General features: G+C 38.1%; 1 pseudogene; it reads left to right on the forward strand.

Annotated features, from left to right (window-relative positions):
- The first annotated feature begins 1,233 nt into the window (after window positions 1-1,233).
- LOC149212939 (cation-chloride cotransporter 1 pseudogene) overlaps window positions 1,234-14,529 on the forward strand; it is a 136,148-nt pseudogene continuing 122,852 nt past the window's right edge.

A 14,529-nucleotide genomic window follows, 5' to 3' on the forward strand; every position in this document is an offset into this window, starting at 1 on the left:
AAGGGTAACAATCATTCTTCCCGTCCACTCCTTATCCAAGCTAGACCCACCTTCCATCCATAGAGCTAAATCCACTTCTCATCAATCAAGCTAAAACCAATTCTGATCCACCCAACCTAGAACCAATTCACAACAACAATCTTGTTTAGCAGCTACATTCTGCTATACATATAATTTTCACACAGTTCCCACAATGTTCAGAGAACATTGGCCAAAACAAATGATAGATATTATACACACCATTTTATTATTGATGTGTAATGAAATCTGAATCTTAGCATATGCATGATATGCATGATACCAAAGCAACTCCCTTTTTAGTGTTTCAATATTTTTATAGATATTCTTCTCCATCAAGTCTTTCTACCTAATCTTTTATGTGTTCTTTTTCATTTAAAATAGCAGGGCAAAACTTCTCAGGAGATGGATCTGTTAGAATAGTATTTTCTTTCAACATCTTGAAAACCAATTCTATTTTTCTATGGCCATATTGTTGTTTTTCGGGATTTGGGCAATGCACTTGCACTTACGTTAGTGTAATCCCATAAAATAAAGAGTGTCCCTAAACTAAAATTTAATCGACCTGAGTAGATTGAAATAGAGAGGAATTATTGAGGATACCGGGGCTCTGTCATATGTTTAAAATCACTCTTATCTATTTATGTGTCGGGTTCATAGGAACAGGCAGATGACTGGAGAAAGCGGAGTTTAACATAGAGCATTGAATCTCTCTTCCCAAAGGAGGAAAGTAAAAGAAACTTGCTGCATTTAGATATCGTAAATTTGCTTTATCCCCTATTGAGCAAAGAATTCAAAATAAATTTTATTTACTGGGCAGGTGATTAATGTCATAACAGCTAACACAGAGGACTCGGGAACTCTAAACTTAAATATTGTTGGACAGAATGATTTATCTTCCTCATGGGTATTAGAAAAGGCCTTCGAAGTAAACCAAAGGGATATTACTAACTCTAAGGTACAATTGGTGAAGATTTTGGTTATTTTCTCTATTGAACATGTAAGGAAACCTGTGTGATGATGATCTATGTAGTTGAGTAGGGTTGTATTAAGCAGGAAGTGAAAATTGCCATTAGTAGGGGTGCTTCTCTGTTTCTAACAGTGTACATCAAGCAAAGACAAACGACTTCTAGAGACAGCTCAGAAAAGTTACACTCGCAACAATATGGTGTGATCTTCAATGAAGAAGGTGAGGAAAATCCTAAGGGGCGTAAAATGAATGACGAGGTTGCAGAAAAAACTTCCAATGACGAAGAACTTCTTACGAGGTTTCAAGATGATGACAGAGGAAGTGAACATCGAGATGTCAAAGAGAATTCTCTTGATGGTAAGTTTTGATTTTCCTTGGTTAACTGATTTTTGTTGTTGGTAGCCTACTGTTAGGTAATCTCTAGTCAATTTATAGTAGTTTAATGCTTATAGCAATTGAGAAAAAAGAGGAGGGAATGAAGCTATTTCTTTCGTACTAGGATATTGTAGATGATGCTATGTTGGGAATGATGGAATATATTTTTCGGCTAATCCCCCATTAAGAACACATCTTGAGAAATATAACTACTACGCTTATCTGCATGCATGTTAGCCATTTATTTGGTATATGCATATTTGGATCTATATTTTGAACTTATATAAATTATCCTTAATTATGGAAGTAGTGTTCATTGAATATTTCATTTAAAAGGATAAATTGCAATGGAACTTAACCCCATTGTTGAATGGTGATAATTTTGTCAGAATATTAGAAAAACCATGAAGAAAGTCTACTTGGCTTGTAGGGCTCCAATAACATGCAAATATTGCATGATTGAATCTTGTAGTATCCCAACATCAAAATTTTAATGAGATATGGTACACTCTAGGTGTTCTAATGAAATTCTTGCACTAAAAACACCTAACACAATAAAGATCTAAGAATGCAACCTCTTCTTTATGTAAATAAATAGAAACAAAATTACATTCCTTGGCATGTATGGCTACCCATCAACAAAGAAATTAAATATATTGAAGCACAATCATAGATCCTAGATGGATCCACTACACAAATTACTCCCATGGGATTTCATACCTAGGATCAACTAGAACTAGCCTTGCCAAGTTCACGACAAAAGCCAAATAGATAATAACTCTCCTATTCCCTCTTATAGGCCTGATTGACTCTTTAGAGACTTTATTTTATTGTTTTCGCTCGAAAAATAAAGGCAAATACCATGGGCCAATGCCATGGGCAACTGCCACATTCAATACCATGGGAAGATTCCATCCACTTTGACCATATCCATATATATATATATTACAAATCCTCCCGCCCAAATATTGTTTGCTCTCGGGTAATCCACTTCTATCCACAAAGGAAGCATTTGTATATTGATACCAAGATCCCATACAACCCAATGTGTTATTCCATGCCTCCATTCTAAATTATCATCAATGAATCCTTCAATACCTGAATCTAAAACAATCCTTTGGTCAATCCTACCCCCAATGAATTCTCCTAGATCCCAATGCCACCTAAGTCCTAGGACATGTGGGTTATGACACCACCTCAGCCCTCCATCATTGTTTGTGCTTGAGGGTCCAAGTTACAATATGACCTAGGCTAAGAGTATCCCATCAAAAGAGTTACAACTCATAATCTCTCATAAATCCATCTCGTGGGAAGTATATAATGCATGAATCCCTGCACATGGAATAAATCTACCATGCTGATGTTGCCTAATGCTCAACTCATGTTGCTCCACCCGATCACCCATCATGATCCATTTGTATAACTCTTCCTTGATATCCCCAATGTATAATGGTAGGTTGGTAGAGCTGCAAGCCTTATCTATGTACTCTTGTAGAGGGCTGCTCTGCAACTCCCAAATGTACTCCTCTTCCTGCCTTCTGAGGGACTTGAGTCGTTCCTCAACACTAGACAATTGGGTCATTGATTCAACACATACCCCTATAAGGTCGTCAAATTTTCTATTCTCCTGTAAGACAGTGTCTCAGGCTGCCCCAACTCTCTACTTCAACATCATAAGATTTGTCTTGAAATTCATGATCCTTTCCCAAAAGTCCTCTACTAGAAATTCTCGTGCCCTACAGAATGTCTCTATATTTGACTACACCAAATGCCCCATGACCACAACTTTAACTGGAACCTTTGTTTGACCCTCCAGAAATGGCTTATCCTGCATACTATATTTTTCATGATACCCTGCATGATCACGCTCATCATGTCAATTTATTATTATTGGCTCCTCGTTTGATTCTCCTACAATGTCTTCTTCCTGGCCTTTTTCACATGTGGGGATAAGTTGTCCACCCTCTTTGATTGTCAAACATAGATGTATTAGTGGACTGTTATCTATACCTGATTATCCATACTCTTTATGGATGTTCTCCTGGATATCTATAGGCTCAACTACCTCATCCTCAAGACGAATTCCCTCCTTCCTTTCCTGATTTACTTTGTCAGTTTGATTGATTATCATCGACCTGTCCTCTAAGTTTCTCTTAAAAACATGGTGTTGTTGCTCACCATTTGTACTTGACTACTTGGATCCTTCATAGGTTCTTTTCTAAAAACCAGTGAAGCCAACTATGGATGAATCTTCATAATCTGCCCTTGTTTCCTCTTATCACCTGGACATGAATGCTTAAGGGCCCAAGGTCCCTTGCAGATAAAGCATAGTCCTCTCATCCTTAGTTCATTATTGATGCATATTTTGTTCTTCCTTCCTCCATCAATCCTTATCAACTCCTTCGTAGTGAGCACCCTTTTGAGTAATTTTATGTTTTTCCTATGTTGGGTTGTGTTATATTCTTTCCACATAGTTAAAAAGGGGTTTGAGGGGCACCTGTAACCCCACATTATGGGGTCCCGGGCAGCGCCCGGAAAATTTTTGATTTTGGACCCCATGTTAGGTTGGGCGTACCCACCTATGGTTTTGTGCATGATTTCTGCACACATTTTTTTGGATGCAATGGTTTTCGGTCCATGGTATTGGATGCGATGGTTTTTTTAGTCCATGGTATTGGATGCTTCGGCATGTATAAATATGTATTATAACATTGAAAGGAACATAATGAAAAATCAAGCTGGTACTCCTGGTTTTGGAATCCAGTGGAAAATCTCTGTGTATATGTGTTTTATGTGTTATGCTCTCGCTATTGTTTATTTTATGTGTTTTAGAATTCGTATGCATCTAATTTTTGTACAAGGTTAAAACCTACATTTGGTATCGGAGCAATTTTGGCTTCAAGGGGATGCCTTTGTTACTGAGGGGTTTCGCTTGGGCCTATGGTAGACCCTATTTAGTGGGAGATCTGCTGGTGAAAGAAGATGGCGAGCAGTGGAAAGATAAAGATCGAGAAATTTAATGGTCAGAGTTTTGAGTTGTGGAAACTCAAGATGAAGGATCTATTGGTGGATAAAGATCAATGGATCGCGATAGATCTGGGTACTAAACCAACAAGAGTGTCCGATGAAGAATGGAAGAAGTTGGATCGAAAGGCAAAGAGCACAATACGATTGTGCATCTCAGATTTATTATTGTTGAATGTATCAGAGGAAGCTACGACGAAGGCTTTGTGGGACAAATTAGGGACTTTGTACCAATCTAAGTCTCTGGTGAATAAACTGTTCCTACGGAAAAAGCTATATAACCTGAGGATGAAAGATGGAGACTCGGTGAAAGAGCATCTGAATGCATTTAATATTGTGGTAAGTCAGTTAGCATCTGTTGATATTAAAATTTCAGATGAAGATAAGTGCATCAGTTTTTTGTGTTCTCTACCAGATTCTTGGGATAGTCTGGTTATTACAATAGGTAGCAATGCAACTACCTTGCAGTTTGATGAAATAGTCTCAACCTTGCTGACGGAGGAGATGAGACGGAAGAATATGGAGAGCCAGAACAATGATGCCTTGTCTATACGAGGACGGTCCTAGAACAGAAACAGAAATAAGTCATCGAGTGGGAGATCTAAATCTAGAGGGAGATCTAAGTCTCTAGGAAAACCTGTAAAGGTGGTGTGCTGGAAATGCGGAAAGGAAGGGAACTATTAAAGGGACTATAAATCTAAAGCTCCTGATAAAGGAAATGGATCTGATGATGCTCCTTCTACCGAGTCAAAAACTACCTCAAATGAAGGTGGGGATGTGTACTTGGCTTCTTCAAGTACACATGTAGATCATGAGGCATGGTTGATTAACTCAGGTGCATCCTTTCACTTCACTCCCCATAGAGAGTGGTTCTGTGAGTATGATAAATACGATGGTGGTGATGTCTTCTTAGGGGATGATAGGAAGGGTAGAATCATTGGTCACGGAAAAGTAAAGCTGAAGTTGCAAGGTGGAAGGGTTAGAACACTTTCGGGTGTTGTGCATATTCCTACATTGGCTAGAAATCTGATTTCTATAAGCAAGATGGATGATGTAGGTGAAAAGACAGTGTCTGAGAAAGATACCTGCAAGATGGTTCGAGGAGCACTGGTATTGATGCGGGGAGTTAGTATTGGAACTCTATACAAGCTGCAAGGTAGCACGGTTGTTGATGGGTGCAACACTTCTATGGTTCCTGAAAGTGGAGCAGAAAATCTAGTGGTCTCTGGAGAGAAGACCATTTTGTGGCATCAAAGGCTTGGACATATAGGAGAGTAATAGCTCTCTGGATTTTGATTTTTGTGAAAATTGTGTATATGGGAAGCAGAATCGGGTGAGCTTCCCCTCTGGTGGTAAGAGGGCGAAACATATATTAGAGCTTGTGCACTGTGATGTGTTTGGACTTGTGAAGGTTCCATCACTTGGTAAGTCTATGTACTATGTATCATTTATAGATGACTTCTCAAGGAATACATGGATATATTTCCTTAAGAAGAAATCTGAAGTCTTTGACAAGTTTAAAGAATTTAAGGCTCTCGTGGAAAATTAGACAAAGAAGAAAATAAAGGTGCTGAGGACAGATAATGGTGGAGAGTTTTGAAGCAAGGAATTTGAAGAATTATATAAGAAGTGTGGTATAGCACAATAGAAGACTACTCCATATACACCTCAGAAAAATGGAGTTTTAGAAAGAATGAACAAGACATTGATGGAAAGGGCAAGAAGCATGCTTAGTGGTGTCGGGTTAGGACAAGAATTCTGGGCAGAGGCAGTGGATACAGCATGTTACTTGGTCAACAGGTCACCTTCATTATTATTGGAGGATAAGACTCCACAAGAGGTATGGACTGGTAAGAAACCTTCTCTTTCACATCTGAGGGTATTTGGATGTGATGCATATGTACATGTTCCAAAGGAGAAACGAACCTATTTGGATAGTAAATCTGAAAAGTGCATCTTTATTAGGTATAAGGATGGTTTAAAGGGTTATAAGCTTTGGAACCCAGTAACAAGGAAGGTTGTTTACAACCAAGATGTGGTGTTCAGAGAGGTGAAATATGTTATTAAACATGAAGTCCAAACAAAGCAACCTAAGAAGATAGAGTTTGAGCTAAAGGAGGAAGAATCAGACTCTACAGCAAAGGAGGAATTAGAAGATGAGGAGCGACAAAATCTGGGTCTAAGAAGATCAGTTTGAGAAAGAAGGCAGCCAGAAAGGTACAGTCCATCTGCTTTCTGTTCAAATTTTTCTTTATCTATTACTGACGATGATCCTAGAACTGTGAAGGAAACAGTAGATTCAGAGGATGGAAAACTCTGGATAGAGGCCATGGTTGATGAAATGGCATCTTTGCACAAAAATGAGGCTTGGGATCTAGTGGAGCTGTCGGCTGGAAGGAAACCCATTGGCAGCAAATGGGTGTTCAAGAAGAAGATAATGTGCTGGGAATTTATTTTGGTGATATTTTTTCTCCTGTTTCCAAGGTGACTTCTATTAGATTACTTTTATATGTTCCTACTACTTTTGATTTTGAGGTAGAACAGGTAGATGTGAAGACGACATTTCTTCACGAGGACCTAGAAGAGGAAATCTACATGAAGCAACCTGAAGACTTTACCGTGAAGGGTAAGAAAGAACTGGTATGCAAGTTAAAGAAGTATCTATATGGGTTAAAACAGTCACCAAGGATGTGGTATCATAAATTTGATACATTTGTACGAGGACTTGGCTTCACCAGAAGTAAAGCATATCATTGTGTCCATTTTAAATTAATTGGTGACCGTGTTATTTATTTAGTCTTATATGTGGATGATATGTTGCTAGTTGGAAATGAAAAAGAAATTATCCCGGATTTGTAGACCCAATTGTCCTCCAAATTCGACATGAAAGATCTTGGTGCTGTAAACTATATTTTGGGCATGGAAATGAAAAGAGATCGGAAAAAGAGGAAGCTCTGATTAAACCAGAGGAAGTATGTCGAGACAATACTGTAGAGGTTTAATATGCAGGATAGTAAACCGATGAAGGTTCCTATTCCTGCATGTGGGAGATTATCTGCTAAATAGTGTCCCAAGAAATAAGAAGAGGAAGAGGACATGTCCCATGTTCCATATGCAAGTGCGGTTGGTAGTATGATGTATGCAATTGTCTGTGCTAGACCAGATATTGCACATGCAGTGGGAGTATTAAGTAGGTTTATGTCAAAACCAAGGAAGGAGCACTGGATAACAGTGAAGCAGGTTTTCAGGTATATGCATGGCGCTAGTGACTATGGTTTGTGCTACCAACGAAGACCAGGATTGGACAGAATGTTGGATATTCATGGCTTTGTTGATGCAAACTGAGCTGGAGATCTGGATCAAAGAAGCTCTACAAGTGGGTATGTGTTTAACCTATTTGGAGGTGCAGTTAGTTGGATGAGCAAGAAACAATCTATAGTGGCACTATCAACTACAGAGGCAAAATACATTGCAGCCACTCATGCAAGCAAGGAAGCAGTATCGTTGCAGAGATTTTGTTCAAGTATGGGGTTAGTACAGGGAGCTATAAGGATAGACTGTGATAGCCAAAGTGCAATTTTCTTAGCAAAGAACCCCACATATCATTCAAAGACAAAGCACATTAATGTTCAGTATCACTTTGTGAGGGATATGTTAGAAGAGAAGAAGGTGTTGCTGATAAAGGTGGACACTTTGAATAATACTGCAGATGCATTGACAAAATTTGTGAGCTCTAAGAAGTTCTCTTGGTGTAGAGAAACAATGGGCATTGCAGGGCTGGATAAATGACTAAGCTCTCTTGTGGCCCCCCTATGGACAGAAAACAACAAGTGGGAGAATGTGGGGTTGTTTTATATTCTTTCCACAACGTTAACAGAGGGTTTGAGGGGCACTTGTAACCCCACTTTATGGGGTTTGGGGCAGTGCCTTGGAAAATTTTGATTTTGGACCCTATGTTAGGTTGGGCAGACCCACCTATGGTTTTGTGCATGATATCTGCACATGTTTTTTTGGACGTGATGGTTTAAGTCCATGGTATTGGACGCGATGGTTTTTTCAGTCCATGGTATTGGATGCTTCAGCACGTATAAATATGTATTATAACAATGAAAGGAACATAATGAAAATTCAAGCTAGTAGTCCTGGTTTTGGGATCCAGGGAAAATCTCTGTGTATATGTGTTTTTATGTGTTATGCTCTCGCTATTATTTATTTTATGTGTTTTAGAACTCATATGCAACCAATTTTTGGATAGGGTTAAAACCTACATCCTGACAAACTTCTCGACTAGATCATAGGATCCCTATGGTCCTTCCTCCAAATGGTAAACAATTTGCATCTTAGTATCTTGCAAATGTGAGCATGGCCTCCTAATAATAGAGACACAATCTTTCGCATGCTTGTTTTGACATGGTCTGAATGAGCTGATGTAATATTGGTGTAAAAGTTATGGAGCAACTAAAAGATCAACTCATCACATTCCAAATTTAGTATGAATGTGCGAAAGTTGAATTCTACCATGACTGTTAAATTTTCTACATCAATTCTAAAAGGTAGGAAGCATGATGTTATTACACCCTTTAAGGACTTCCACTATCAACTACAATATCTCCCTCTTAAGATCATTATTGTAAGATAATACTCAGGATGTTAAAGCTATGATCTTGCTGAGACAAGAAGAAATCGTGAGCTTGACCTCTTCACAAGGAAGCTCTGAGAGTTTGGGTTGTATTAATGCAAGCATAGATGGCTTGAGATTCCAATTGAGTTTCCTCCATTCTGGTTGCCCCACCTCTAAGAGCCATATGTATAATTCCTCCAATTTCTGAAGGTCTATGGCTGACTTTGTTCATTGCAATTAAGATCCAAGTGCGAAGAACTTAGCTAAGAAAAGGCCCCATTCTTCTTTTATTTTATCTAGAATTTTGTCCAAAATTTTATGAGTGTTTTCTAGGGAAAGTCTCATCTCCCCTCATACCAAAACATGAATACTCTAATTCTTCAATCGATTTCACCCCAAGATAAGGTAAATACAAACTTGATTGGTAATAGTAAGATGATTGTACCACCTACTTCCTTTCCTATTCCCTTTTTTTTTTTTTTAAATCTCCTTTCTATCGTCAAACTCCAAAATTTGACAAACCCCTTGTCAAATGCTAAAACCAATCAAAATCTTCAAAACTATAAACATGGTTTAGTCCATAACCCACCATATTTCATGCTTCCACACTGAGATTTTTGAGCAGAAAATCTGTCTAGATGGAAAGAGAATCAGTTTTTAGGTAAAACTCAGATCTTCATACGCTAATCAAGAGTCTGTGATCCCAATAATTATTCCCTTGCAAGTGATCAATGGATCAAGTGCGACATTGAATTTGATGTTAGAGGTTTCAAATGTATAGGCATAAGACTATATTCAACAATGATAAACCTCTACACCAATCCAACCACATAATGCAACATACTTTATAACAAAAAAAGACATAGCATTACTTTATTTAATTATGGTGACCCACAACAAAATCTTTTGATGAAATATAACTTACTCGATTCTGGAAAAACATGGTTTCTTTGCCTCTATGACTAATGTGTGAGTGATCTTGATGTAGGGAGATTGTTGGGTCCCTATAATACTAGTGATTACCCCATACTATTGTAGTTATACCCCTTATTTATATTTTTGTGCCCCCATTACCCCCATATTGTTATGAATGTGCCCATAGAATCCCTCTATTGTTATTTTTGTGGCTTTATATTATTATTGTTAGGTCGGCTGGATTATATTGTGACTCCATAGACTCCTGTATATAGAAAGGAGGTTTTTATCATTTGTATCATCCAAGAATTGTTCATTTATGTAATGTAAAGGAGGTTGCCCCCTCGAAGAGGCTGAATTCTAAGGCATGGATCTCTCTTTTCTATCTTTTTGTGAGCTGGTTTCTTAACATTTGGTATCAGAGCTTTGGATTCTAGGGTTTCGCTGCTCAAAACAGGTCATCGTGCCATGTTCGCTATAAATTTTTTCTGTGACGTTTCAGAAGTCGCAAAAAAAACCCATTTTAGAAGAAATCGCGCTGAACCTTGGGTCCGAATTTCATAGCTTTTCGCGCGATATGTTCGGAGATATGATCTCAGGAAGTTGGTATTTTTGCAGACTCCTGAATTACACTCAAAACAGGTGACCTGGGGAAAATCGTCATAACTTTCTTTCTGAGCATCGGATTGAAATTTCGTAAGAAGGTACAGAAAGAGGATGGACTTTAGTTTTCGTTTATATATTTTTCAGAGTCATAGGTTGAAACAGTGACACATGGCACTTCATACAAGTTCGCTCTACTGAACTAGTCTATAATCAGGTCACTGCGGGAGATTGGGCATAACTCTTTCTTGGAGAATCCAATTTGGTTCAGACTAGTGGAATTGGAAAGAGGACATAGAAGGATACTACAGGTCACAATTTCAGAACTGGATGATTCGAAATTACAGAGATATATCAGATTCAATATCAGGCTTCTACAAAGTAAAAAAAGGTGTGTAGTTTATATTTTTTATTTTTGCATAAGCTTGGTTTGAAGGAATTCAAAGGGCATAGTAAAGCATTATTATTGGTAACTGATGCCCCGAGGAAAGAAAATGCAAACACCTAGTAAGGAACCTGAAAGCTCTAACATGACTCATGAAGAAGAGGAAGAAATGCAACATGATATATCAAAATTACAAGACCAAGTGCAACAACTGTCCCTTGCACAAAAGGGAACAAAATCTAAGATGGATGGTTTAAAGAAAGATGTAGAAGCTAAGATGGATGGTTTAAAGAAAGGTTTAGAAGCTAAGATGGACTGTTTAAAGAAAGGCGTAGAAGCTAAGATGATTGACGTGGAAGCTAAGATGGATGATTTGAAGATAGATTTGAAGACAGACATGGACGAATTGAAGATAAATATGAATAAGTTGCTACAAGAAATTGTCCCTAAGGGTGAAAGGCTACTAAAGGAAACTCATGATGGGAACAAAAGAATTGTTAATCATGATTCCATAGATGCTAATGCTGGATTGAAGAATCACCATATTCCAAAAATCGATATGAGGAAGTTTGATGGCAAGGATCCCGCCACATGGATATTACAGATGGAGCAGTTCTTCGATCTCAATAATGTGCAAAACACACAAAAGGTACATATGGAAACTTTATATTTGGAACCAAATCAATTTGTATGGTATCAATGGCTTTGCTCTCGTAAACAATTTATCACTTGGGCAATTTTTACGGAAGAATTGATAGCACATTATGAGGATACAAAAAGCAACACTTTTTTTAGCCAATTGATAAGTCTCAAACAAAAGGGTTCAATAATGGAGCACATTGAGGAGTTCCAAAAATTGAACATAAGGGTAAAAGATATTCCAGAGGAGCATAGGATTGATGTGTTCATAGGGTCTTTAAAGGATAATATCCAACATGATGTTCGACTTTGGGAACCTGATTCATTAGAGAAGGCATTCAGGTTAGCAAGAAAAATGGAAAGCAAAATTATGGCAACCAGGAAGCATACCACTCACAACTATAAAGACGGAAGTGTTGTTGCCCCTAGTCTTCCACAACCTATAAGGTTGACACCACAACAATTGGAAGAAAAAAGAGCAAAAGGGCTTTGTTACAGTTGTGATAGAAAATACACTAAAGGTCATAAGTGTGCTGAGAAGAAATTATTCTACATAGATTGTGAAGAGGAAGAAGAAAAGGAGCAAGAAAGGTCAAAAGAAGAGGATATGTTCCAGGAACAAAGCCTAGATGAAGAACAAATAAATCCAACCATATCTTGTAATGCATTGGCGGGAATTACCACTCCTCAAACCATCAAGATAGAAGGACAAATCAAGAAGAAAAAGGTAATAGTGTTGATTGATTCAGGAAGCACCCACAATTTTATTCATTGTAGGGTAGCAAAAGAATTGAATTGCTTCCTATATCCAGCACCAGAGTGTCAAGTGATGATTGCAAATGGAGGAACAATAAATTTCTCTGGAAAGTGCCATAATATCAAGCTATCCATGGGAGAATATGTATTGACTAGCCCAATGCTTTCCATTCCAATGGGAGGTGCTGATGTTGTACTAGGAGTCCAATGGCTACAATCCTTGGGTACAATAGCTTTTAATTTTCAAGAACTTTTCATCAAATTTTCTGTGGAAGGAAAGGAAGTTGAATTAAGGGGTATTGCAGGGAAACCAGGAAAGATAATCAGCTCTAATGGTATGACAAAGCTTCTAAAAAAGGAGCAAAGGGGTGTAATTGCACAATTATGTTCGCTAGATGTTTCCACATTAGAATCATCTATTTCTCCAGATCTCCAAAAAGTCCTGGACAATCATTCCAAGGTATTTGAGACTCCCAAAGGTCTCCCACCTATGCGTGATCATGATCATGCTATTCATCTGATTCCAGGAAGTGTTCCTCCAAACATCAGGCCGTACAGATATCCCTATGTCCAAAAAAGTGAAATTGAACGTATGGTTGCAGAAATGCTAGAGGCTGGTATAATTCAACCGAGTCAAAGTTCTTTCTCTGCTCCAGTAGTATTGGTGCACAAGAAGGATGGATCATGGCGCATGTGTCTGGATTATAGGGAGCTCAACAAGCTCACTATTAAAGATAAGTTCCCCATTCCTGTCATTGATGAATTACTGGATGAATTGCATGGATCAATTTACTTCACCAAGTTGGATCTTCGTTCAGGATATCATCAAATCAGAATGAAGATTGAAGACATTCCGAAAACGGCATTTAGAACTCATGAGGGTCATTATGAATTTTTGGTCATGCCTTTTGGCCTTACCAATGCACCTTCAACATTTCAAGGTTTGATGAATTCAATTTTCAAACCATTCCTTAGAAAATTTGTGTTAGTATTTTTTGATGATATACTTATCTACAACAAGTCTTGGAAGGATCATGTTGAACATGTTGACAGGGTGCTACAACTATTGGAGGAGAAACAATTATATGCCAAAAGATCCAAATGTTTCTTTGGAGTCCAGGAGGTGGAATATTTGGGTCATATTGTATCTCATGAAGGAGTTAAGGTAGACCCTAGCAAAATTAAAGCCATTAAGGAATGGAAAATCCCCACATCCATAAAGCATTTGCGCGGATTTCTTGGGTTGACAGGGTATTATCGCAAGTTTGTTAAGAATTATGGGAGAATAGCAGCACCTCTAACAACATTATTGAAGAAAGATGCATTTTCATGGACTCCGGAAGCAACAAAGGCCTTTGAAAATCTTAAAGAGGCAATGTGCCAAGCACCGGTCTTAGCTACACCGGACTTCACAAAAACCCATTGCTTTTGAAAGTCTTCCAATCAAGGGAAAGTTTCTAAGAAAAGCTATTTATGAGAAGGAAATGTTGGCAATACTCCATGCACTTAAGAAATGGCGACCCTACCTAATGGGAAGACACTTCAAGGTAAAAACAGATCATGATAGCCTTAAATACTTTTTAGAACAAAGATTATCCTCTGAAGAGCAACAAAAGTGGGTCACAAAGATGTTGGGTTATGACTTTGAAATCATCTACAAAAAAGGGAAGCAAAATGTGGTGGCAGATGCACTCTCAAGAAAGGATGAGGATGTGGAAGCATTTTTGTGCGCTATTTCTATCATCCAACCAGATTGGATAAATGAAGCAAGGGAGGAATGGAAGAATGACGAAGAAGTGTGGGCACTTATTCGAAAGCTACAACAAGATTCCAGTACGTCTGATACATTTAGCTGGAAAAATGATTCGTTATGGTACAAAGATCGCTTATACCTCTGTAAGAATTCCCAGCTAAAACAAAAGATTCTTATGGAATTGCACACTTCTCCCTTAGGAGGGCACTCAGGATTTTTAAAAACTTACCACAGGGTTAAGAAGGAATTTTTTTGGGATGGCCTTAAATCAGATATTCAAAAGTTTGTGGCAGAATGTTTGGTTTGCCAACAAAATAAAGTTGAAACAATTAAGACACCGAGTCTATTACAACCTTTATCCATTCCAAGCCAATGTTGGGAGGAGGTATCAATGGATTTTATCACAGGTTTACCCAAGTCTGAGGGAAAGAGTGTCATCATGGTGGTAGTTGACAGACTTACCAAGTATG

Source organism: Pinus tabuliformis, chromosome 1_1 (genome assembly GCF_031772625.1).
Source record: "Pinus tabuliformis cultivar Carrire ecotype Pingquan chromosome 1_1, CPIR1, whole genome shotgun sequence".
NCBI classification, from domain to species: Eukaryota; Viridiplantae; Streptophyta; class Pinopsida; order Pinales; family Pinaceae; genus Pinus; species Pinus tabuliformis.